This window comes from Python bivittatus, unplaced genomic scaffold, assembly GCF_059951505.1.
Source record: "Python bivittatus isolate LINGU-HERP-01145 unplaced genomic scaffold, Pbiv_v1 ctg000480_np1212, whole genome shotgun sequence".
NCBI lineage: Eukaryota > Metazoa > Chordata > Lepidosauria > Squamata > Pythonidae > Python > Python bivittatus.
Window position 1 is genome coordinate 3,912,028 of NW_028277075.1, and position 27,670 is coordinate 3,939,697.

The 27,670-nt window shown below is 40.8% G+C and overlaps 1 pseudogene; it reads left to right on the forward strand.

Moving 5' to 3' along the window:
- Positions 1–14,421: 14,421 nt before the first annotated feature.
- On the forward strand, positions 14,422–27,454 carry LOC148214901 (uncharacterized; annotated as a pseudogene).
- The last annotated feature ends 216 nt before the right edge of the window (positions 27,455–27,670 follow it).

Genomic DNA, 27,670 nt, shown 5'->3' on the forward strand with positions numbered 1-27,670 from the left:
GGTTAGTTAGCATCGCTGAAGCAATGAGCATGAAACTGAGCAAACTCAGGGAGACAGTGAAGGACAGGAAGGCCTGGCGCGATATGGTTCATGGGGTCACGAAGAGTTGGACACGACTTAGCGACTGAACAACAACAACAAAAGTGGCTGCTCCAAGGGGCCTCTTTTAGCCATTTCTTCTTTTTTTTTCTTTCCGCTTAGACGAGTGAAATGTATAGTCAGATATAGTTAATTACAAGTGAAATTGCAGGTGCATGTATTCACTAAAGAGATCACATAGGAATCAAGTTACAGTCTAGCTCTGTTTCTAAAGCCCCAGCAATCAGCAGACAGAACTGAACCAAACAGGAAACTTTTCCATGGGGGCAGGAGGGGGGGGGGGAACCCTTGTTGCTGAAGCTGGAGTTTCATGAAAAAATAAACTTCTAATAACTAAAGCTTCTTTTTTCACTATAAGTAACATTTGTCTCTTTTAAGTTCCATTTTCCTCCAACTTTTTGCAAACTAAATCAGTTTAATTTAAAACTCTATTTCTTCATTTAAAAATATAGTCCCAAAAATAAGGATAAGCCCCAAGAGATTTACTTACCTGTGGTGAAGGAAAGTCTCTCTTAAATTGAAAAATAATTATAATCCAAAGTGTTTAAGAAATGGGAATTGGTCGGCTCTGGTGTCCATTAAGGCTGCACTGCAGCGGCAAACAAAGATGATTTCCCCCACCTCCCAGCTGCTCAAATCAAGAGCCATTCACAGAGGCTTCAGTCTCCGCAATTAGCTTTCAAGGAATGGCTGTCAGGAGACCAAATGGGTCAATTTCCTCCCTTCCTCCTTTATCAGGGGCAAGTTGGGCAGCCAGCACTTGCTGCCAGCCACCAATCCAGCTGTGGTGTCATCTCCCCCTATTGTGGAGAGGTGTCTAAGCCACCAAGTTCCCACTGGAAGTCTCTAAGGTCATTTCCCATGATTCTATGACTCTAATTTGAAAGAGATAATTTCATCTGTTTTCTGGAATTCCCATGTATGCTGAAAGCTTCTAGAATAGTACTTGTCAGTGCCTAAAGAATTTAAGAGGAAAAAAGGAGGAGAAAGTCATGACACTCAGTGGAAATCCACTTTTGCTACATTTTACCGGAGAGGCATGGACTGCAGAATCAACATAAAGTACTTTGATACTTTGTATGATAAACATTCATTTTGCAATACAGTTGTTATAATCATGAACCATTTTTTTCCTTTGCTTGACCATGTCAAAAATTGACAGAGGTCTTCACCCCAAAGACTTGGCTAGAGCAATCTGAGCTTGTAATGCTTCTAGTATTCAGTATGTGCAAGTTTGGAAGCAACCTGACCAGATCTGTGGTTGCTGGTCTAAAACGTAATTCAGAATATAATTATTCTTTGGTTTTCATAATCCTCTGAATATGGTGATCTATTTTTGAGTATAAGCTCAACATGTATGAATAGGATAAGACAGCATAAAAATTTGGACTGAATGAATTTCTCTTTCATTCTTAAGTATTAAATCATACAGTGAATTCTTATTTTACTTTTTTTTTTAAAGAAAAGCTGGTGCTACTTTTTCTCATACTGTTCTACTTATTTTTCATTGTTTGATGCCACTATTAATTCCTTTTTGTAAAACTTCCTTGGGACACTTTGACTCAGGATATTAAATGTTGTACAACAAACAGTCAAACCAACAATGACAGACAATAGTTTAATCTTTGCTTCCTTCCTTCATAAGGACTGAAGCAATACTGAGTTTAATTCTTTCGAATTTTAGTTAATCTACCATTTTCTTTTTCACAAGATGGGCTAATGCCGTTTGCTTCTTTGTGATACAGAAGGAAAATAAAACAGGGAAATTCTGGTATCAGTTCCATTGCCTGCTGGACAGGTAGATGTTCCATCATTTTAACGGGCTCCCAACTTTTAACTCAGAAGTCCTTAGACCACTGGCTAATAGAAGAGCTCAGAGTGCCTTTCCTTAACCTCTGCAGGCCCAAAGCTATTGGGAGCTGGAATAAAAGGCTTTTTTCTAGCATGAAAGAAGGAATCTACCTAAGTAAATCAAAAGCAAAAGGAGAAGGTGCAGAAAAATAATGGATCACAACAATGAAAGAATTTATAGTACAGCCTTTTTTCCTTTTTTTAATCTAAGAAGAAAACAATCCAGCAGCCAAAATAGAACCCAGTCAAAGAGAAATAAACAAACAGATGGAGTTCTATGGCTCTTGACCAAATGAAAATGACAAAGTGCTAAGGGATCAGAGAGGCAGGACATAGCAACCAGTATTACATGCATTAGAAAACAATTTGAGCTCACATCATCCCTCAGATGATGCTAAATATGCCACTGGGCAATTGCTTACAAACTAGCAAGGTGCCCAATAAATGGAATATATCTGGAATGTAGGGACAGAAAGAGCTGAGGAACATGGGGGGAATGGCAGGTTTAATGCTCCATCCTATTGAGACTTTTTCCCATTATTTTTTATTATGCTTCAAAAATATTGAAACTCTGTGGATTTTGGCTTAATTATTTCCATTTATATTAGGCAGCCTTTGCTTCCAGAAAATCTATCAATAAGCTCTCTGATTATCCCTCCTTTAGAATATTTTCCACCATGGGGCTTGTTTGGTGATACCCTCTGTTCCAGATGAATAGAATTCTCTTTTTCTCCTCAACTACCCTCATAACATCTCTTTTTAGTAAATGAAAGGGATAAAACAGAGCTGTACTTCAAAATCACTGAAGATATATATTTTCTAAAGCAGTATTTCCCAAACTAGGTATGCTCTAGCTCTCAAAATTTCCCAACTAACATGGCCATTACCAGAATCCTGGATTTGAACTCCCCACATATGGAGGACATGCAGTTATTATAGTCCTTAACAAACAAACAAAGTTTGGAATTAAATTCACTGATGCAAGGACATAAGCATCTATAGTTGGCAAAACAATCATCTGACTGCAAGGTGGAGGTAAGCTTAGAATCATGCCTAGGTTAAGGAAAGATATATTGTTGAACTTCAACTCCCAGCACCCTTCAGAATTGGCCAGACTAGCTTCTGCTAGAAGATTCAACTGGAAATTGACAGGTTGCATTGCTCTAATCCCTCAATTGTACTGCTTGGGTTGTTTAGAAGGGTAAGTTTGGGCAAACGGTTATGTGATATAGTGCTTACAGGCAAGGGCATCACACCAGAGATCATTGAAGTGGTGTCCTCTGAAATGAGATGTAGGAATCTTTAAAGCTTGAGGTATGGCTGGATAGATGTTCTGGAAGTGGCTACTTTATTCATCAGAATCTGTCAGAGCAGCCGGCTCAGAAGATATATATTCTCCCTTGTTGTGGAGTTCCAATTACACACAGAAAGTCTCTCTGACTCCCTGTCAAATATAAGGGCTATGAACTATACCCAACTTGCCAAGGCTGTTTCCCGAAGTAGTACACAATCCTGCATAGAGATTAGGAACAGACGGATTGATCCATCACCAGTCTGTTGCAATCTTTTTCTCTATCTCTAGCATATTTTTGAAGACAGTTCTCATAAAAATGGTGTAAAGTGGTGCAGGTTAGCCCAAGAAATCTAAACCTCAATTAAATATGGGATCTGAGCTAATAGTCAGATCAGGAAAGGGATTCCAGAATTTTGATGTGCAGCTCATGAAAATGTTAACCTGGTGTGTGGCTGCAGGAAAAGAAAAAAGAAAAGGAAGAAGGAAGAAGGAAGAAGGAAGAAGGAAGAAGGAAGAAGGAAGAAGGAAGAAGGAAGAAGGAAGAAAAGAAAAGAATTCCATGCTTGAAATCATTAGGAAAGCAATTGAAATTTGAACATTCAATATAAAGGATAACCTTGAGTAAAACTGAAATGAAATCACATTTGAACAGTTTTGTGTACAGTTCTGGTCATTATACTTCAAGTAGGACATTACAGAGCTAGAAAGCTTGTGAAGAAGAGCAACCAAAATGATTAGAAGGCTGATAAAAACTGGGTTTTTAGCTTGGAAGAAGACAGTAGTGGGAGACATGATAGAAGAATATAAAATCATGAATGGCATAGATAATGTGAATAGAAAAAGAAGATAGAAATGTGAGATGAATGAAGAGAAGGGTTAAGGTTAGGGTTTTTTTTTTTTTTTTAAAGAAAGAGCTTATAACCAAACAGTAGAATTTGTTATTAGCACATGAGGTATTGGCAGGCAATTTGTAAAGTTTTAAAAAGGGATTTGGATCATGGGTCCAAATTATCTGGCATTAGCATTTTACAAGAACTTGTGATGAAGGGATGGATCCTTGTAAATCCCTTTGATTTTTACATGGAATTTATTGGAAAACACTGGAAATAGAAGATTAGATCCATCTGCTCAGAATGAGATATTAAAAGTATGAATCCTCATGGATCAATTTTTTGTAACATGGGGACCAACAGAAAGCACAGATTCCTTTCCCCTTTGCAAAATGAGCTGTAAGAAGCTTATATCTTGATTATTTTTTTCTGATGGATCCAATATAAAAATTACAAGGATCAATGAGGCTCTGCATGGACCACTTTTTACATTTTTCAGATTGTGTGTGTGATAGAAAATGGAATGAATTTTATATATTTCTAGCTGTCATATATTTCTAGTTAAAGCAAAAGTATTTTTTTTTTTAAGCTTGACCATATTCTACCAGATGGAGTACTTTTGGGCTGAACATTATCATTGGCCAGAGTAAAATATATCTTTCTTTTTTCCTACATTTTTGGGGACTTCGATGACATTCCACATAGAGAGGGGGAAAGGGTAGCAAATGGAAAAAGTGCCTATGCCAATATTACATATATACCAAAATTAATGGAAGGGTACTTTGAATGAAAGCTTACTACACAGGGACAAATAAAAGGCCCTTCTCCAGCATCCCTAATTGAACAGGTCATATACAGTACAAGAAACCCAATGTAATAAATCTGTATGCATATCAGGACATTTTAGAATGGGGAAGTGACCAGTCAGCATTTGAAAAGACCGTATAAAGAACAAAATGTCTTTGTATGTGCAAAAATGTAAACTTTAACCATATAAGGCAAAAGCATATATTAAATCTATGAGCAGTAGACATATTGTGGTATGAATGTTCATAAGTATTGCAAGCATTCTGATGCTGGTATCTGCTTCAGTGGGACAGATCTAATGACTGTGGCTGAACAAAATATTCTCTTTACCTGGTGGCTTCCTCTACTCATTGGACACAGAATTGTTATTCCACAACAACTAATAGGGTACCTTAAGTTGGGCTGCAAGCTAATTTTGAAGAACACAAACTTCAAATAAGCCTGTCAAAAACATTCATCAATTGCCATGCTTAATTGTTTGATACATTAATTGCCCATTAAAAATGTAGATTTTTTAATGGGATTTTAAATGGAGAGGTCCCTGATGAAAGGATATAGAGTGCCGATGGCATTGTTGCAAGTAAACTATTCTCATCTGTTTAGTCAAGCAATACATTTCAGAATTTTTCTAAACAGCCATTTTTTCCCTATGTGATTTAGTAAAAGATAAATGTCTCATTAATTCTTTTCAAACTAGTGGCTTCTTAGCATACTGTAATATTTGTTTTACTCTATTAAATCATTCCCTGATTAACAACAATGTTAATCATAGCAAAATATATTTTTAAGCAATTCTCACCTTAATTTTATTTGTAACCAATGTCCTCCACAATTAAGAAATGATGTGGTTCAGAGTAAATGGAAATAGATTTATTAAAAACAAGCTATGGTAAATTGGAAACTGATATATATAATGGCATTGTCAATCTTTGCTAGTCTGCACTTCCAAAGATAGGTCTCACAGAAGAACCTCAGCTTAAGATTTTAAGACATGAGCAGTCTTAAAGTAGTCATAATATCTAGATCCGAAAGCATAAAGATTATAAAGCTTAAAACAGCACTTGTCATTGTTTACTACTCCTGGACCAAATTGGACAGGGTACTGAAGAGAAAGTTCTGAAATTTATATGTTAAATATTAGTTAAATGCATCGATTCTATGCTTGTTCCTTTCTTATGCTACTCTATCAATTTTAGCCTTATTCCCTTTTGACTTTGACAGAACCCAGCCAGTTCTAGAACCTTTCTATTGCTTCTTGCATTTTAGCTTGTGGTTGGACATAGAGGCTGGTACTTTTAGTGCATTTTAACTCTGCCCTGGTGGACAAATAAGATCCACTGTTTTTATTGTTTTTACTGCTCTTATTGTCTTCTTTGTACCTGTCTAAGGCTGGAATAAAGTCACTACTATTATTACATGAAACTAACATGTTAAACCAGAAATAGATGACTGCTGCCTCCCTTGGCATTTTCTAGGTTCCTGTTTTCACTGAGTTTATTTTGTTATTTTTTTTTTTAATTGAAACAAATGAATAAAAGCTGCAAAGTAAAAGATAGCCTCTACCATTATCTTTAATTATGAATTGGCTTTGGGACCTCACATAGATCTCACTGGCAATCTTAGAAACTAAAACTTGCTTGTGAGGGAATTGAAGAGAACAATCCCATCAGTTTGCATTCTGCTATACAATTGTTCTGTGTCAAGCCACAACCACAATGGGAAATATTCTCTGAATATGAAAGCCTCTCCTTGGCAGTCATTTTGTGAGAGCACCACTATAGGTTCTCAAATGTTCAAAATGCCTAATGTAGTGACCTGTAAGGTTACCTTCCAATGTGATAAATCAGGCGGGTGCAACTTCTGTTAACTTAAGGGGTATATTAGACTTGACTATGTTAAGGGCCACATTCCCAAAGGACTTTTTCCAGATAGGACAGTTCTAGATTGCATCAATCAAATCCAGATGGTCAGCCTTGAAATAATGTTTGTTTTAACTTCTTTCCTACATATTATACATAATAATATTACATATAACATTTGGGTTGGTTTCATAGTGAGGACTGGATGCAGAATTGGAAGCCTGCCCTGAGCATTCAGAAAAATACTACTGCAATGGGATGCCCAGGTGTTAAATTAGTGCAACCACATATGAAATGCAGTTTCCTTGGACAGCCAAGCATAATTCCTTAATACCTTATGCAGAAATGATTCAGTGATTTCTTATGAATCATATAGTTTCAAAGGTACTCTCTAGATTAGAGTAACTTGACAGAGTACCCTGATGATTTCAGTGGAAGCTACAGATCTTGTAGGTACAATAGTATGGGTTTAGCACCATCACTAAAATGAATAGAGGCAACCTGTACATCAGCATGAGGGATACTGGATTATGCCCAAAGGATACTGTACAGCTCTCACAGATATCTAGTGGAAAATGAATGTGTTATCATGTGCAACTAACTGATTGCCACTATAGAAGATGATGGTTCCTTTCTCCTAAACACCAAAGAAGTTCAGGCACAAACTTCCTTTCAACAAAAGGAACTGATTTACTGGAAAATGTTATTAGAATTTTAGTTTGTTACTTTTAAGAATGTCTATCACTGTAGAATGCAATCATGTGTTCTGTTTTATTTAAACACAATGCTCATGCATTTTATATAATTCATTGCATACATTTAACAGTAATATTGGGCAAGAACACTGCCTTTCTGTTACACTTTTCAGATTTGCTTGCAACAAACATTCCTATTTTTATGGAAAAATATCATTCCCTTGAGAATTGATTATACTATTGACAGAATCAAGAAAAGTACAGACTTCAGGAGTGCTGGTAGGAATGGAGTGGCTAATGACAACAAACTACTTTTATAGGACAAATTACATAAATCCATTCAGATTATCTGACAGGCAAAGTCAGTTGATTGCAGGAAGTGGAGAGAAGTGAATGACACAAATAAATACATGATATTAACAGGTGGCTTTCCTCAAAATGCATAGATTTACAGTTGGTTCTCTCTTCCACCAAGAAATGTCAGGAGAATTCACAAGAAACCAGAAGAATGCATCTCAGTTTCATTGAATACCGAAATATTTTCATATGTGTTTGTGTGTAATCAAAAGTTAACCCTAAGTTAAGACGTTTTGATGGACCACTTAAAAGAGTTAAGATATAAAACCTAGTCAATTTATGAAGGTAGTCAAGAAGAGAAAGAGAAAGGAAAAGATGAAATCTTTGACTTTACAATATTTAGGGGGGAAAAAAAACAACCCAGCACCCAAGCCATGTTGTTAACTGAATTTAAAATCCATATTAGAAGTTAAAGGACTATTTCTGTTAAAATATTAACTTGGCATTTTATTAGATCAGAACTAGAATTATTACCTCAAGTAACAACAGCTCAGAAAATGTGCTTCTCAGAGATATTTTCTTAATGAACTGCAGTTGATAAATCACTTTGCTGATATTTTCTAAGCATCTTTGTATTGTTGGTAGATCATCTTCCCATCCCCTTCAATCATTCATTATTCTATAACCACAATAAGAACAACAACACAAACCAAAACCATAGCAGCTCCATTACCATCCTATCCTATGGCCTGGGAGAACAAACAGGTTTTTAATAGTGTTTGGAAAGTCATTCAGGTAGAAGCAATATGGATCTTTGGGAGATATCATTCCAGAGGTCTAGTGCCACCATCAAGAAACCATGCTTTCTGGATCCCACAGATGACATTGCTTTATTGATGGGACCCAAAGTGTGCCCACTTTGCCTGACCTCACTGGATTGGCACAAGTGGTCACTCAAGTAGCCAGGCCCTATGCCATGAAGAGCTTTATAGGTAATAACTGGCACCCCAGAAGCCAACTGATAACCACTGCAGCTTGTGAACTAGTAGGGACAAATAAGCATACTGCAAGAGACCCATCACTGCCCACACTGCCACTTTCTGGACCAGCTGCAGCTTCTTTAAGGACAGCCCCATTGTCTTCAAGGGCAATGAAGTAATCCATTACAAAAACAAAAACTGCAGAAGCATTACTTAACCCTTGGGAAAGGAGGTAGCAGTAGTATGAGACTTAGGCTGGCTCTCCCCTGACATACTGGGATGTAAGAAGAAGGGGAAGGAAAACACAATCAGACTTGCAAGTTTAGTTAATGTAGAATAAATAAAGTTTAGTTCCAGCCAATGTAGAGTCTGTTTCCTTATCCAGACAACCTTGAAAGGCTGACACCAAGGTGTGAGTAACTGTCAAAAGGGTCTCTCAGTCCAGGAACGGTTGCAACTGGAACACCAGATGAACTACACAAAGGCTTTCTTGGCTACAGTTGTCACCTGCTCTTTAAGCAGGAGTTGTGAGTCCAAGATGACCCACATATTGCCCAGAAGTCTCTTAAGGGGGAGTGCAACCCTATCAAAGACTAGATAGAATATCCCCTGAACCAGGAAGACCAAACAAACAGAACCATGCAGTCATCTCAGGATTGAATCTCTTCTCCCCACCCAGACTCCATAGCGTCCAGACACTAGGACTTCAACAGGATCACTTGGTTGGCCCTGAGTCAAGATGTACAATTGGGTATCATCAGCATATTGATGATATTTTTGTTTTGGGCCTTCAAGTCAGTTTGGACTCCTAGAAACTGCCCGTTCTGGTCTTTGCAGTTTTCTTGGCAAGATTTTCAGAAGTAGTTTGCCATTGCCTCCTAGGGCTAAGAAAGAGTAGCTGGCTCAAAGACACCCATCTGGCTGTGTGCCAAAAGCAGGACTAGAACTCACAGTCTCCCAGTTTCTAGCCTGGTGTCTTAACCACCACATAAACTGGCTCTCATATTGATGATTTTTTTTTTTTTATCTGCGCTCAGTCGTTACCAACTCTGCAGTGACTGCTTGGACGAGTCCTTGCAGTTTTCAAGGCAAGGTGTTTCAGAAGTGGTTTGCCAGAGCCTCCTTCCTAGAGCAGAGCCCAGCTGGCGAGCGCAGGAGGTGGGGTTTCCGTTGCTTCGCACCCTTTTCGGTTGCGCTACCCGGCAACTGCTCCCAACTCCTTTTGCAAGGCGCCACCAGTATTTTTCCTCCCACTGGAGTGAGAGTACCCATTTATCTACTCACGTGAGTTTTCGAACTGTTGGGTTGACAGGAACTGGGGAGGAAACAGGAGCTCACCCTGTTAACGTGAAGGCTGGACTCGAACCACTGAAGCGTCGACCATTTCTGGCCGGCAACTTTCAGCGTCATTAAGCCCTGACCCCAAACCAATGAATGACTTCACTGTGAAGTTATATATAGATGTTAAACAAGACAGAGAGATTGTCAAACCCTGTGGCAGGCCACAGCTGAGGGGTTGCAGTAGCAATCTCTCCCCCTGTCAACACTAATTGAAACTGACAACAGAGAAAGGAGGAGAACAACCACAAACAGTGCCTCAGACTCCCAATTCCTGAAGCCAATCCAAAAGGATATTGTGATCAATGGTACTTAAAGCCACTGAGATATCAGGGAGCAACAGGATGGGTTTACCACTTCACCCCTTCTCCACCACAGTCATCAACAAGAGTAATCAGTGCTATCTCTATACTGACCCCGGCCTGATACCCAACTTATCTGGGTTGAAATAATCCATTTCCTTCAGGGTCCTCCTGGAGGAAGCCTGAGCATCACCTTCCTCAAAAAGGGAGGTTGGAGACTGGATGGAAATAGTCCAGGATGGTTGGGTCCAGTGAAGGCTTCTTAAGGGAAGGGCACACCATAGAGGACCATGCCTCTCCCTCAGAGAAGACGACAGCACCACGTAAGCCTAACCACTGGTCATTTTCCAGGTGGCCATAACCATCTAGGGTCATATAAACAGGTGGCCAAGCCCACAGACTGAAGAACCCTGCCCACTCTCTCAGGAGTCACAGAATCTAACTCAATCCAGATAACCCTATAAGACTGGTATTATGGTGACCAAAACTGGACACAGTATTCTAGATGAGGTATAATCAGTGTAGCACAGAACAGAACTATCACTTTTATGATCATGACATTACACCTCTGCTGATGTACCACAAGATTATATTGGCTGTTTTGGCAGCTGCAGTACACTGCTGGTTCATGCTTAATCTATGGTCTGCCAGGACACGCAGACCCACTTCTTGCTACTGCCAGGCCAGGTACTGCCTATCTTGTACCTGTGCATCTGCTTTTTGCTACCAAATGCAGAACTTTACATTTCTCACTATTGAACAGCACTTTGTTGGATAGAATCCAATGTTCTAGTCTATCTAGATCCTTTTGAATCTTCAGTCTGGCTTCAGTCCGGCTTCTTTGGTATTAGCAATCCCCCAACCCACCCCCATTTTATGTCATCTGCAAATCTGCTTAGCATTCATTCTATCATCTTGTTCTAAGTAATTTATAAAGGTGCTTAAGAGCACTGGAGCCAGGACAGAACCCTGAAGTACTCTATTTCAGATCTATCTACAGACATAGATCCATTAAGGACATGCTTTGAGTATGTTGTTGAACCAACTGCAAATCCATTTGGAGAGGAACCATCCATCCCACATTGTTCCATTTTCTCAAGAAAGAGTCTATAGTCAACTTTACGGATTGCTTTATTGAAGACTAGGTACACAACATCTACAGCATTCCCTTGATCTACTAATCTAGTCATTTTGTAATAAATAAATAAATAAATAAATAAATAAATAAATAAATAAAAAAAACACATGCCTCATTCCTAAGTGCATGAAAACCCCTTACTTTAGGCAAGCTCTAAATATTTTTTAGGATTTCCCCACGTATTGATAGATGACTACATGCTTTGCCAGTAGCACCAGAAACATATGTGGTTGTGTTAAAAGTAACTGTTTAATAGAGGTAACCAAAATGGATTCTTTGATTCAATCTATACTCTTCCAGATTTGTAAAATTGTGCATGGTTTGATATGTTGGTGGTAGGAACTCTTAGGTTAAGTCTTCTCATACAAAACATCCCCAGGATATAATTCTGACTACAGACTTTGCATCATTGGACCTCCCATGGTCATACACATATCAACATTGGTATGTATAAGACAAGAAAAAAAGACTTGATGATAAAATCAAACAATCAGCAGTATGCCTGGCTTATATCGTTCACTTTTTCTCTTTGCTAGGAGAAAATGTGACTCTTTTAAAATCTGGTGTTCATACTGTATGTCCATAGTAACATTCTTTCACTGGAATGATAGGAAAAAGAACCCTGGAGAATGTTACTGAAGCTCAGCAGACTTCTCCCTCATATGCATTCTGCTAACTAACTGTTTGCATATCTCATAGGGGCTTACGTATATCATCATCTTGAAGAATGAAGCACAGGAAGTGAACAGAAGTTCCTGACATTTACTGGCAATCTCCTGTTAATTTCAGATGTGGTTTTCTGCGTGGCATTGAGAAGTTAATGTGCAAATCTGTATAGGGCATATACCAACTGCACATTTCTTTGGATTATGGCCCAACAAGTCACCATGATCCAACAAGCATGTGATATTTTGGTACCCAGCTTTGGGCCAGTAGGTGGGAAAAGAGTTTTGCCATTGAAGCCAGTTCCTAGAGTTCCATCACATTCCACCATCACTTCATGGGTGAAAACATGGAATGCATCTATGTAGCGAGACAGTGGGCCTTTATAGATCAAGGATAGCTTGATTTCAAGGTCTTCCCATGGAGGAACAAGTTAAAGAGAAGAGAAACAAAACTTGTTTTTGTCTTAGACATGGAGCCCATTCATAAAGAGACCCTCCATCAAACCTTCTCTATCACAAAAGAGGATTTCATTAGTAACGGAGAAAGGAATTGACCTGTAGCGGAGCAACTTGTACCAATCAGGCAACTGACAATGGGTTATTGGGGAAGTCTACATAATGCTTTACAATATATATAGAATCAAGACATAATGTTAGTACTTCCCCTTAGTGTCTCAAATTATCCTTTTATACAAAGGTAAAACTCCTATTTGAATGTCAAAACTTGAGTTTCTTCCCAACTTTTGACATAAAGTACAATTTATAAACTACAATTTAGTAGTCTGTCCATTAGAGATGTCCAAATACTTTCTGTTTAAGAATTATGTAATGCCATTTCTCTCATAATACTCCTTGTATTATCCTTTCTTCTTCCCAAGTTCTCCTTACCTGGCATAGTACCACTCTTATTATATCTGTATTCATTCACTACCAATCCAAATGGCACTATCTGGATGAATCCAATGATACTTCTAGCGTGTACAATAGATTATATATTCTGCAACAGATTTATAAATACGGGAAAAATATATGATTGCCACCAAAGGAAAGTTGTTCAAGATGGTGACAGGAAGCGGATGCCTAGTGCGTAGCTCCCAGCCATAAACACCATAAACCAGCTTTTTACCATAGCCAGTATGGGGCTGAGGAGAGTTGGAGGCATGGGACCCATGTATGAATGTGAGGTGAATGAAGAGGCGGGCTGTCATGGTGGGGAGGAGAGATGTGGTGGCAGTGGCTGGGATGAGGACACCGAGGACGGAGAGGAGAGGACATGGGCAAGGGGAGCGAGTGTGGCAGTGGGTGGCACTTGGATCCAGGGGGTCAACCGAGGCTACGACGGCTATGGCAGTGGGGGAGCGCTGGTGGCGGCTGCCATGGCTGTGCCATTCAAGCTGAGAATGACGCCCGGGCTTGAGGGGAGTGACGCCAGAGCCGAGAGTCAGTCCAGCTGGGCCTGGAATGTCAGTGGAGCTGGGCCCAAGCCCAACGCTGCTGGTTTCGGTGGTAGTAGCACCAGCGGTGAGAGCACCAGTGACAGCGGTGGGATGGCGGCGATGAGGGAGAGGCTAAGGCGGACCCGACAGCAACAGCAGAGTGGAGGCCAGAGCCTGAGGGCCCACAGTACCTGAAGTTCACAGAGACATTGGGACCTTGAGGGTTGTGGGTTCTAGCCCCTACGTGGCAAGGGGCTTCCCCTACCACTAGAGAAGAGGTTGGGGGGACTCGAGTGGTTGTGGGGTGGATGGGTGGATGGTGTGTGCTTGTGATATGAATGTGCTACTCTCTGCCTGGGTGGGAGATGGGGAGAGGGTAGGAGTGAATGTGGCCCTCTTTTCTCCGGCCAGTGAGAGAAGTTGGTGGAGAGAGGGTGAGTGTTTGAGAAAGGGGAATTGGGGTGATTGAGCCCCTGTTGGCGCTGAGAGCAGTTACAGGGGTTCGTTTCCCCTCTTCCCTGTATGGTGTATGGTATGGCAAGCCCCTTAAGTCAGAGGCCAGGAGGGTGGGGGGAAGAACACCTTTGGCAGTTCAGGGCAGGTATTCATGTGGGCATGGGGCAGTATGATGGGAGCCAGAGGGCAGGCAGTTTCAGGGGAAGATGCCCCCAATGTGTTATACTGGTGGTGTGTTCCAGCCCTTGGGGCTCAAGCCCAGACTTTGGTCAGCAGGCCTATGGAGGCCTGGGCTTTCGGCTGCTGCTGATGAATGCCAGGTCAGTCAATAATAAGGCCCCCCTTATTATTGGGGAGGAGCAAGCTGACCTGGCATGTGTTACCAAGACTTGGCTGGCACCAGAAGGGGGGGGGTAGCCCTTTTGGAATTGTGTCCAGCTGAGTTTAGGGTTTGGCACCAGCCGAGACCCCAGGGCAGGGGAGGGGGTGTGGCAGTTGTCATCAGGGAATCTCTGCTAGCATTCAGGGGCTCTGCTTCACAAGTTGCTGATGTGAGACCCTGTTCCTGAGGTTGGGCACATGGGATCAGTTGGGAATGTTGCTATTGTACCAGGATCCCTGCTGCATAGCATCCTCCCTGCCTGAGCTACTGGAGGCCATCTTGAGGTTGTCAGTGGAGTTCCCCAGACTTATGGACTTGGGAGACTTTAATCTGCCATCCCTGGGGTTGGCCTCGGAGGTGGCCTGGGAGTTCATGGCTACTATGGCAGCCATGGGCCTATCCTAGGTCATCTGTGGCCTAACTCGGGACAGTAGTCACTCTCTAGACATGGTTTTCTTGTTGGAGCAGTGGCAATGTGATCTGGTGGGGGATTTTATATTATCCCCTCTGTCATGGTCAGTCCACTCCCTGGTGGCTGTGAGATTCTCCTATGCTGCCCCCCTCCGCAGGGAGGTGGGGCCTATTTGAACAATCCGCCCCCGGCGACTGATGGACCCACATGGGTTCCAAAGGGAGCTGGGGTGTTTTCCTGAGGCCTTGCTGAATGGTTCAGTAGAGGCCCTGGCTGCAGCTTGGAATAAGGAGGTGGCTAGAGCCTTCGACAGGATTGTTCCTGTGCGGCCTTTCTTGGCCCATCGCCCCCGGCACTTCCCATGGTTTACGGAGGAGTTAAGGGAGCTGAAAAGGGCTAAGAGACATCTAGACCGCTGCTGGCAGAAAACTAAAAGTGAGTCCGACCAAACATGGGTTAGAGCGCCTATTAAGGCCTACCTAGTGGTGGTAAGGGTGCCAAAATGCCAGTATTTCCCCACTCTTATTGCATCCTCAGAGTGTTGCCCGGCAGCCCTGTTTAGGGTCACTCGGTCCTTCCGGGGTAGGGAGGGCTTGGAGGACTATTTACAGGGCCACGCAGAGGAATTTGCTGAACACCTGATGAATAAAATCACTCAGATCCATTCTCAGTTGGAGGCCAAGCTTATGGTGGGTCCAGTGGAGTTGCCCAGGGAATGTTCTTACCCAGTTATCTGGGAACGGTTTGATCCTGTTGCCCCTGAGGAAGTGGACAGGGTCCTTAGTGCAGCTACCTGTATTTTAGATCCTTGTCCCTCCTGGCTAGTTAAAGCCACCAAGGAGGTGACCTTAGGGTGGATACTGGCAGTGGTCAATTCATCCTTGCAGGAGGGGGTGTTCCTGAAGCCTTTCAAGGAGGCTTTGTCTGCCCCTCCTCAAGAAACCATCACTAGATCCCACCCTTCTGGACAATTTTCATCCAGTCTCCCACCTTTCCTTTCTAGGAAAGGTGGTGGAAAAGGTGGTCGCGCAGCAGTTTCAGAGGATCCTGGAGGAAACAGATTATTTGGACCCCTATCAGTCAGGGTTCAGGCCTGGTTATGGGACAGAAACAGCATTGGTCACACTTTTGGATGATCTCTGGCGAGAGCAGGATGGAGGTAGTGCATTCATCCTTGCTCTTCTTGACCTCTCGGTGGCTTTTGATACCATCGACCATTGGGTCGGCTGCAGGAGTTGGGGCTGGGTGGCACAGTGCTGTGGTGGTTCAGCTCCTTTCTCCAAGGCTGAACCCAATTGGTGTTGATAGGGAGCGAGAGGTCCAACCCATGGCCTCTACTCTGTGGGGTGCCTCAGGGTTGGGTGCTTTTGCTGCTCCTATTTAACATCTACATGAAACTCTTGGGTGAGATCATCCGGCACCATGGGATGAGGTATCATCAGTATGCTGATGATATCCAATTATATATCTCCATCCCGGGTGACCTAAGTGATGCTGTGACTACCCTCTCACGGTGCCTCGAGGCTGTAGGGGCCTGGATGGGGGACAACAGGTTTCAACTGAAGCCTGGTAAGATGGAGTGGCTATGGATACGGGGAGCCTCAAGATCTAGAAGTTTATCATCTTTGGTTCTTGAAGGGGTTGCACTATCCCAGACAGACCTGGTGCGTAATCTGGGGGTCGTCCTGGACTCACAACTCCTGTTCGAAGAGCAGGTGGCAGTCGTGGCTAGGAGGGCCTTTGCGCAACTTCATGTTGTGTGGCAGTTACACCCCTTCCTCGATCAGGAGGCCCTCTGCACGGTAACTCATGCCCTGGTCACCTCCTGGTTGGATTACTGTAATGCGCTCTACATGGGGCTATCCTTGAAGTATCCCGAAGTTATAGCTGGTGGAGAATGCGGTGGCGTGGACAGTTCTGAATGGCCCAGGAGGGCACATATACACCATTGTTATGTGAGCTGCATTGGTTGCCAGTTTGCTCCTGGGTCCAATTCAAGGTGTTGGTGATTATCTTTAAAGACCTTCATGGCACAGGATCAGGTTATCTGAGGAGCCGTCTTGCCCCGGTTACTTCAGCCTACCCCACTCGGTCCAGCAGAAGGGGCATGTTGCAGACCCCACAAGTCAAGGATTTTTGACTGGTGGGGTCTAGGCAGTGGGCCTTTTCTGCTGTGGCCCCCAGTCTGTGGAACAACCTACCTCCTGAGGTGTAGTATACCCCCACTCTCATGGCCTTCAGGAAGAGCCTGAAATCCTGGCTATGCCAGATGGCCTGGGGGCCAGATGGGGGGCCGCACCAGTGGAGGTTGCTTGTGGGGTGATTGGCCTTGCCCCCCCCCCCGGCATCTTGAATGTTTTTAGTATTTATGTACAGGGTTTTTTATACTTGATTTTTAATGGATTAATTTATTTTATTATTAATGGGGTATTTTTAATTGTTGATGGGGTTTTTGATTTTAACTGTGAGCTGCCCAGAGTTACCTGTTGAGGGGAGATGGGTGGCATACAAATTTAATAATAAATAAATAAATACAAAGTAAATTGTATTGTTTTAATTGCAAAATAGAGGACTACGTGAGCAAACTTTATAATTTTGCGGGGGCGGGGAATGAATTCTGATAACAACTTGAAAAATAAAGATGAAAGCTTGTGATTATCCAGGGTTTTATATAATTAGTTAAAGTATATATACTTTAGAAAACACCAGTAGTGGAGCTTATAATACTGCTATTTTTTTCTTTAGCTGGCATGAGCACTACTTTACAGCTTGTCTCAGCTGCTTAATTAACTTTAGCAATGATGTGAGCAAAGCCTCATAGTTTACAAAGCAAATATTTTTGTGAAACATCACTGTAGCTGAATAAATGCAGAAAATATTGATCTTCTTACTTATATGCTGTGTTATATATTTTAGTTTTTCTTTCTATCTGCACACAGATGGGCTTTCCAAATATAAGCCAAATGAGAGAAAACAGAAATTTCACAATCAAAAACTCAAGGTAAAAACTGGCATCTCCCTTTAAAAACTACAATTAGATCCATAAGTGGGGTGCAATTGCATTCTTAATAATTGTGCAATAAATATTAAATGTTTTATCTTTTTTCTTCCTCATCACCATTTTATTAAGGTGCATATGGGGAAAGGAGGGAGGCAGAAGAGCAGTAGAGAATGGATAAGATGGTGGAAGCTCCCAGCACTCTACTGGGTGTTCAGACAGCACAAAACTGATATGGCACAGTGTCAATCATCATAATCTGTAAAGGTGATGGATCTGATTTCATGCTGCATGGACTACTGGTACTACCATTTCACTATAGGTCTGGAGAGTGTATCTAGAATTGCATCTGATATTTTATATATAAATGGCAGAATTTAACCAATCTTGGCTGATCTTCCTAGAGCTAAGCAGGGTCAGATCTAGTTAATATTTGGATGGAGAAATTCCTTATCTATAGTCCAGACTGCAAAACTGAAAAAAACAATTCCTGGATGAAGGCAATAGCAAATCAATTCCATATTGCTACCAAAAAAATTACATGGATGTATTCATGTAGTCATAAGTAGGCTGTGCTCAGAACTTCTGATGAAACAGGGTAGTGAATACAACTTGCACAAATTCATCATTTACCAAAAAAAGCCTCCATTTTGTTTTCATAGACCTATGAAGATGTCTTATATCAAGGAAGATCAAAGGGCTGATTAGCATTGTCTACATTAATTGGTAACAATTCTCCAAGATTTTAAGACAGAGGTCTTTCCCATGATTTACTTAGCTGTTTTCTTCTACATGCTGTATGTTGAACTTCCATTCTTCATGCAAAACATATTTCATAATTTTATACTTCTTCCCCAAAATTTAAATTTCTCTCTCCAAAAGGAGCTTGAGAAATTAGGGCAGATATATGGATAATTTCTCCCCATTATTACAATCCCCTCAAGTCCTGCTGTGCTACCTCATTGTGGCAGGGGAGCATTCCTGGTAGAAATGAGTAAAGGTGGTCAGGAGTGTATGCCAAAAGTACATATTCCCAGGAGCTTCACTGAAAGTATGTAGGTCATCCCAGCTGCCCAACTAAAGCAAGTAGGCACCTATACTGATATAGGTAATATAGGAAGATGCTGGAGCCAGATGATCACTTTAGTGTCAGTGGCAAAGGTATCAATTAATACTCAAGGACACTCTAACTATTGTACTATATCCCTAATTTCACATGCTAGCAAAATAATGCTTAGGATAACCCAACACAGATTAGAGCCCTACATGGAAAAAGAGATGCCAGATGTTCAGGCTGGCTTTAGAAAAGGCTGAGGAACATGAGACATTATTGTTGATGCACACTGGATAATTGTGAAAGCAACGAATACCAAAAACAAGTCACTATGTGCTTCGTTGATTATAGAAAGGCCTTTGTGTCAAGCATGTCAAGCTGTGGAATGTGCTCAGAAAAATGGGAATCCCAGAACTTCTCATTGTCCTCATGGGAAACTTATATACAGATCAAGAAGCCACTGTATGGACAGAACATGGCGAAACCTCTTGGCTCCAATTTGGCAAAGAAGTGCGACAAGGCTGTGTTACACACGCTGCTCCCAGGTTCGGCTTATGGTCACTCACTCACACACTCACAGCCTGTTGAGGCACGTGGATCTTGTCAGCCCCCCTTGCTTTCTACCTGGGTTTCCAGATAGGTGCGGCTGGAGTAGACAGACACACAGCCCTGGTCAACAGCCGGGAAATAATTGGGGATACACACAAATCACTTCCAACCGAACACTGAGGCACAAGCGGTTCTTTGTAATACACAGAGACCCAGTGAATTTAAAGTAACAGCAAAACTTTACTGGTTGCAAGGTACATTTGCTCTTCCTCATACACACACACGCACTTACCCATGTCCTTCCCAACTAGGCTGCCAGGCGCTAGCTAGAGGGACTACGGAAGCCGCCAAGTCTGGATGACTCAGATGACCAGGACGACTCCGAGTGGGCAGGCTTTGGGACTCCTTTTTATCCCCAAAAGTCCTTGCTGGGTTGATTTACAAGTGGATGGGATTGGGGTGAGGGCTTCCATGTGCTCAGGCCCAACTTCCTCTTTCTGGTTCAGGTCCTTTGTTTTTTCCTTAATGACTTGCTTCCTTCTTATCTACCTCCCTGAAGGGATCTCATAGACAAGATTCCTGGCTTTTGTCCTCTCTGCTTACGTGCCTGCTTCATCTTTAGGTTATGGCAGCTTCAGCCTAGTCTCACAGCTGAATACTCTCCCCTTATTTATTCATCCCTTATGCTGAATATATATTAAGGAAAGCTGGATTGGAAGAAGATGAGCATGATTTTAAAATTGGAAGAGGAAACATCAATAACCTGTGCTATGCTGATCACACTACCCTGATACCTGAAAATTCAAAGGATGTGTAAGCTGTTGTAATAAAAATGAAAGCACAGTGAAAAAAATGGGACTAAGTTTAAATATAAAGACCAAACTAATGACAACATGTAGAACAACCAGCCTTTGAATTGACAATGAAGATGTCAAAGTGGTGGATAGCTTTTATCTTTTAGGATCAACCATCAACAGTAAAGGAACAAGCAGTCAAAAAATACACCAGACTAGTACTTGGTAGAGCATCCATGTAGGCCTTGAAAAAGATATTTAAATGCTGTGATATGACTATACCTATGAAGATCAGAATTGTGTAAGCCATGGTATTCTCTGTGACACTCTATGGAAGTGAAAGTTGGACTTTGAAGAAACAGGACAGGAAGAGTATTGATACTTCTGAATGTTGGTGTTGGAGAAGACTCCTGAGAATACTATGGACAGCCAAGAAAACAAACAAGTGGATCATCAAACAAATCAACCCAGAGTTCTAACTCAAAGTACAAATGCCCAGGCTCAAATTATCCTACTTTAGTCACATTATACAAAGACCTAGCTCTCTGGAGAAGGCTCTAATGTTGGGAAAAGTGAAAGGAAAGAGAAGAGGATGACCAGCAGCAAGATGGATGGGCTCAGTTACAGTGGCAATAAGTGCACCATTGGAAGACCTGAGAGATCAGGTTGGGGACAGATTATCATGGAAAGAATCTATCTATGTGGTCACTAAGAGTCGACAATGACTTCATGACACATAATCAATCATTATTACAACAGCAATGATTTGTGTTATTTTATTAGTTCCTACCCATTATGGCTATCACACATTATGCAGTATTAGAAGGAAAAAAGGCCTGAGGTTCTTACAACATGATTGAACTTTATGAAATTCAAGAACCAATTCCTTAATTATGAACTGTATTTTTTTTCAACCTATTGTGCTATCATCAGAGGACTGTTATTTCTAGGAAGAAGAAGGCCAAGTTATGAGAAAGAAATTATGCCAAAGTAACATTCAGCTGAGAAATGAGCAAGTGGCATAATGGATTATGTTCTAATTTATGATTGTTGGAGTTCATATCTGACCTGTTCATTCTGTCTGTGTTAACCAGTTGATTAGTACATGCAAGGTCAACCACTAGGACAGGGATGGGCAACCTAAGGCAGCCCCAGTATCTTGGGCACTCTACTGTAGGCAGGTTCAAATCTTTTGACCCATTTTTGAGGGTTAGGGTTTGAAGGTATTGTGGTTTTTCTTAATATAGTACAGAACACAGACTGTATTTTTTTTCCCCACACAAAACTGTTTTATTGTACAAAATTAAACTCCTATCTTATTCTACTATCTTCCCATTACTATAAGTTTACAACTATTTCTATTTTTATTCAATCTATACATTCTGTATATATTTATAATTTTATATATTCTATAAACTCTATGTTCTATTTCAGTGTTCCTATTCCTATGTTTGTAGCACTATGTTTTCTTATCTTAACTATTTCTTAGCTCTTTAAATCTTTCTCCCCCCCCCCCCCAGGTCTTTAGCTGTTGTAGCCAACTTTAGTCTCAATCTCAATCTCAGATGTAAAGAGTGCTTTGACATTGAATGAAACTATAATTTCATCTTCATCTATTTTTAGTTCATCCATAGACCCAGAACTAGTGAAAGAATCCATGGCAGCAGTACTACACAACACACTCAACCTAACCAAATACACTAAAATCAAAATGCAGGATACAAGGCAGAAGACTAGCAAAGCGCATCCATGAACACCAACTAGCAATCAGAAGACACAATGAAAGCTCCTTAATCTCACAACACATGGACAGACTCAACCATAGTTTCAGCTAGGAAACTCTGAGCATCCTAGACCAAGCTAAATCCAAAAATGCTAGGGAATTCCTGGAAGCTTGGTATTCAGACAAGGCAGCCATCAACAGACACACAGAGATAAACCACATTTACACACCATTCAAAAGAGACAATAAGAAAGCTAGGAAAGAAACAAAAAGATCGGAACACATCCTCTCCAGCAGCCTACACCCAGATAAACAGGGATTAACAGGCAAACAAACAGAAAACAATACCCTAATCAAGGAACTACCAAGGAGAAAACCACACCCCCACCAGCACTGGCAGGGCAAGCTACTGTATATAAACAGGGAGCAAATCCCACATTCACTTGCACTGATGATATTATCTAGTCAGGTAATGAAACGTCTGCAAGCAAACAACCAAGCTCAGAAAGCACCAAGCATTCCACATTTCAACCCTCAGTTACATGTATTCTCTTCTGTTGTCAATCTCAGTTCATTTGCATGTGAAAACCTTTTTCCCTCCTTTATCAACTTGCAAATGGACCTTTCTCTCTCTGCCCTTCCCACCCTGCACTCACAGTCCTCTGTTTCTGGAGCTGGTCTGTAGAGCTCTGCACCTGGGCTGCTGCATGCAATTGCCTTTGTTTGGTTTGCAGGCTTGCTTGGGATTGTAGTCCCTGGTCAGGCTCTTTTCCTCCCCCATCTCTCAGCTCTGTCTCTCAGCGGTCTTTGCAGCTCCAAGAATGGAAGTTTTTCCTTGCTGTTGGAAGACTACTGCTGAGGGGCTTGCCTTGGGGTTGGAGGTTTCTCTTTCTCACATCTCTGCTGTCTTCCAGGCTTGACTCCTTTCTTGACACACCCACGCACAGGCTTGCTTTCAGTTCCCTTTTTATAAAACAAACTCTCCAATTAAGGAGAGGGTGTGGCTGTTTTAACCCTCCTTCCCAGTAGCACCAAAACTCTGGATCCCAGGAGGGAAAAAAATGCCTTCTCAGAAGGGTGATGATGTCCTTGAGCATCATTTTGCCACTGAACCTTCTCAATCTGCTCCACTGACTCTTGTGACTTTCTATAACTAATAATTCTCATCCTTTGTGAGTATGACGTTCATGGGTGAAAAGTCAAAATTTAAAAATTGACAACACTGCTATATTTTGGTTTACACTCTTCCCAAAAAAATAATCAGTTCTAAGTGAAAAATGACAAGCAACTTTTATAAAATCCAATTGCTTGATGGAAAAAAAAATATCCATTCTTGTTATCAATAAAGTGGAGAAAAATCTGAGAAGTATTAAAGAATAAGCAAGTTCCTTCCTTCGCTCCATTATATTCTTCAATTTCCATTTCATTCATCTCACATTTTCTATATTTATCCCTCTAGAACCATAAAGAGTAAAATCTCTCTTTTAAGGGGGGGGGAAACATTTTATTAATCATTTTAATTTTTCTCTTCCTTCATGGAATCTTGCAATAAGCATGTTTTCATGTCTCATTCTTGATCCTTTACATTTTCTGGTTTTCCCATTTTGAGCCCAGAGAGTCTGTTCAGATTTATAACTTGCCAACAATAATATCATTAAACATCATAATCTATACATTCTTTGGCAAAATGAGAGCCTGTTGGACAGGTGAGTTTTCCATTAACAGGAAACACTGTTTGTTGTTATAGTCACTTGTCTTCTTTTTTATGATCTCCATCCATTTTGACAGCAACACATTTAGAACACACAATTTTATAGAGTTAAAAGTACTGTATTCTCCCAGACTTCTGCTTTGCCTCATATAGAGAAAAACATAAAAAATCAACTTGCATATGGAGATACTGGGTTAGAAGATACTGCAGATTTAGAGAGTTATATCCAAATGTGTACAGATTGGCTTTGCTCTATTGACACGTATCTCTATATAGTAAGTCTTTGTAAACAGATTACTTTAGGTACAATGATCCCATTCTTAATCTCTGATTAATAAGAATTTTACATATATAGGAATAATTATATTAACGCTTTTAATTAATTTAATTTCATTGTAATTAAATTTAAATGTAAATCAAGTCAAATCAGATTTAGTTTGCATCTTGGCCCATGCAATTATTTGTCCTGCCTATATTTACTTTTGGCATGTAGCTCCCAGCATATCAGTCGATAATCAACTAGGGTCCTTGGCCCACGCAAAATTGCACATCCCTAAGTTAGCTAATGGGCTGATGCAATGTATGATAACTTCTTGCCTTAATGTTTGATGTACATCCCTGAACTCCTTAAGAGTACACATTTATATATCAGAGTTAACAAAATAGAGCCTATGAACAAGATATGCAAGTCAACGTATTGTAAACAGGTTTACACTTATGCAACTGAACTTCTTGACCTCTTTCATTACAGCTTCTGTACACTCCCCAGTTTCAAAGCAGAAATTCCCCCAATGCTGGAAGAGATGCTGAAGGGCCACTGCCCAGTGGAAATCCTTCCCTATTCCATTGACAGAAGTCTCAGCAAGAGACATGATTGGATTCTATTCATGTTTATTGGGAACTCGGTGTACATGGAAATATCATGTTTCTGCAAGTCTCATTGATCCCATCTCTGCACCCCATATAGATTTACCCATTGATAAAATCATGACAACAGCTAAACTCTCCTATATCACACCTTAAAGTTTCTTATTATGATTCAGAAGCAGAAGGAAGGCTGCCTGACTTGATTTAGCTACCCAAATCCTACAAGAAAATGACTAGTAAGAGGTTTTAATAAAAGTTCAGCTTTACTATCCTCTGCAAATGATAATACAAGACATAATTACTATTGTTATCAGCAGTGTCCTTTATTTGTGAGGGTCACTGCAGTCCTATACTGATAGATAGATAGATAGATAGATAGATAGATAGATAGATAGATAGATAGATAGATAGATAGATAGATAGACAGACAGACAGACAGACAGACAGACAGACAGACAGACAGACAGACAGATAATAAGTAAGCCACTGAATTTGAGAATGTATAGGATTGCACTGTAGGCTCTTTTTTCTGAACACAAAGGATCTACAGTGTTGTTTAATGAACAGTACAGGGAAAAGAGAAAAGTTGTTTGCTAACTTATTTCTTTACAAATATCAGACACTGGAACTCTGTGATTCAATAAAATAATGTCTGTTTATTACAAATGACTGGGTCTGTGCTGCCCATAAACCCAGAAAAAAAATCTTGTTTTCATTTAGTCTTCCTTAAATCAATCTAAGTTTCAAGGTCAAGGAACCACCCATTTTAAGAAAATAGAATGTAACCGTAATGGTTATGGGAAAAGAGTCTAATAGGATGCAAACAAACAAAAGAAAAAGCCTTCATAACATGAGCTGAAAGGTGCTTCACGTTGTCATAATTCTCCTATAAAATTCCAGTTGTACAAGTGTTCTTTGTATTTATAGTAGATTCTCAAATATGGGGAAGTGGGTGTCTGAAGAATTTCAAGTAGTGTGTATTCTTTCGCTGAGTATGTTTACAGAAATATCTGTGTTAAATAGTGCGATATTAATGTAATGTAAAAATTCATGGAATATTTTTAAAATCTTCCCTGATAGTGTTGTTAGTCAATGATTTGATAAAGTACCAGCTGTGTTCTTAAGGTTGCTAAGAGAACACAGGCCTGGATAAGAAATCCAGGATATGTTGAATTCTCGGTTGTAAAAATACTCTCTAGAAATAAGAATTTTCTCCCCGTCCCTCCACATAATTTGATATTTGTCCTGCCAGAAAACAGAGCCCTTTGCTTTTCAGATCCCAATACTGAATTTCTCATAAAAGATAATCTGGTTAAATATAGGTTAATTTTTTAAAAGTTAATAAAGTTCATCATCTTGGAGAAAATCTCCAAGGAATCCTCACCACAAGGAAGTGATAGATAAAAGCCATGTTGTGATTTTTAAAGGCTCATCAAAATAAACATGAGAAATGGATCCTAGGCCTTCGTAAAGGCCTTCATAAACCACCCTCTTTATCCATGTTTGAAAGAACGTAAGAGGAACTCTGCTGGATTAGGCTAAAGACCAATCTATTTCAACATTATTTGAACATTAGTAGTGGCCAGCAAGATGCTTCCAGAAAATTCAGTGGAAGGACATGGGGGGGGGGAGAAATCTCTGTAGCAGTTGGTATTTAAAGTATGATGTCTGAGGTTCAAGGGGAAACAGTCATCAAGAAGGAAAAAACAAAACAAAACCCATGTCAACAAAATGAAGGCTTAAATGAAGCCTAGTGAATCTCTTTTTCTGTCTGCTGAGAATGATTGAAATACAAAAACTCCTGCCCTCCCCACCTCCAAAATGTGGATTTATGTCTAGAGCCCTAAATGATTATTCTAGGCTTGGCAGTTTGAGATAGCAGAGCCAGTTCTGTTAATGATTTCTGAGGTGATAGCGATGGCTCAGAGGTGCTTGGCAGGACAGTTAGCATAAAACTAATGAGCATCCCCAGCACAACCATGTACAGTGGGGGAAGGAGGGTGAGGAGGACAATAAATTAGAGACCAGGCCTGTGGAAAGGCTATCTGTACAGGCACTTAATGGAGTCTGGAACAGAGAATTAATCACCCATAATGATTAGGGTTTGGAAGCTTATTTAATCCCATTTATAAATATTTTCCATCCAGTGATAAATGGACACTTGGAGAACTGGCCTTACCCTGATAGGAACCTTAGAGGCGTTTTGTAGCAGGAGGAGGAGGCACATGGAATGAATGAGTTAGGAAAGTCCCCAAGAGCCTTTGCTCTGTGTGCTTCAGTCATCATTGCCTTTGCTAAGTCCTCAAAACAAATGGGCCTCACTTCCAGGTATTTAAAATTTGAATGTGGCAGAGCTATTCAGAGGAGAGAGAGTGTTAGATGGCATTGCATTCACTATTCATGATTAAATTACTGAGAAGGCAGAATCAGTAAAGGTGACTCTTTGAGATATTGTAAAGAGTCATCTTTACTAATGTTGTTTTCTCAGTCTCTACTAATTGCTTTTCCTCATCCGTGGTATGAATAGTGTGGAGAGCCTTATCCAGCAGTGTCTGCAGGGGGGCTCTACCAGCCATCTTGCTGATTTTGATCCCCTCTTGTGGATACTACTGGCCCTATCCTCTCAAATTCATATCCTCACCCTTTTTTTCCAGTTCCAAGTCCCTTTTACTGGGCAAATTTATTTATTCATAAGACTTATAAACTGCCTCACTCCAGAGACTCTAGATATCTGGGATGGCCTACTGATGCAGCAGCTTCATTCCTGGTAGGTAGGCTGCCACCACCTGCTTTAGGTGGATGTTCCTCATTAAACAAAGTAAGACATATTTTCTTGTTCTTTACTTTCAGTTTTGTGATTATGCTAGAAAAACCAGATACCCAGGCTTTGCCAATGACACATGACTTGAAGATTTAGGATCAGAGAGGGAATGAGATTAGAGTCAGGCTGTAGTCAATGCCTGTCTGAAGAGAGAAGAGGTGCTAGAGGCCCTTAAAGAGGCATTGGTTCATTGACTCAAGAGACCAGATCTGGATCCAGCAAAATTGGAGAACTACCATCCTATCTCTAACCTTCCATTTGGGGAAAAGATTATTAAGAAAGTCGTAGGGGTCTAGTTGTAGAGGGCTCTGG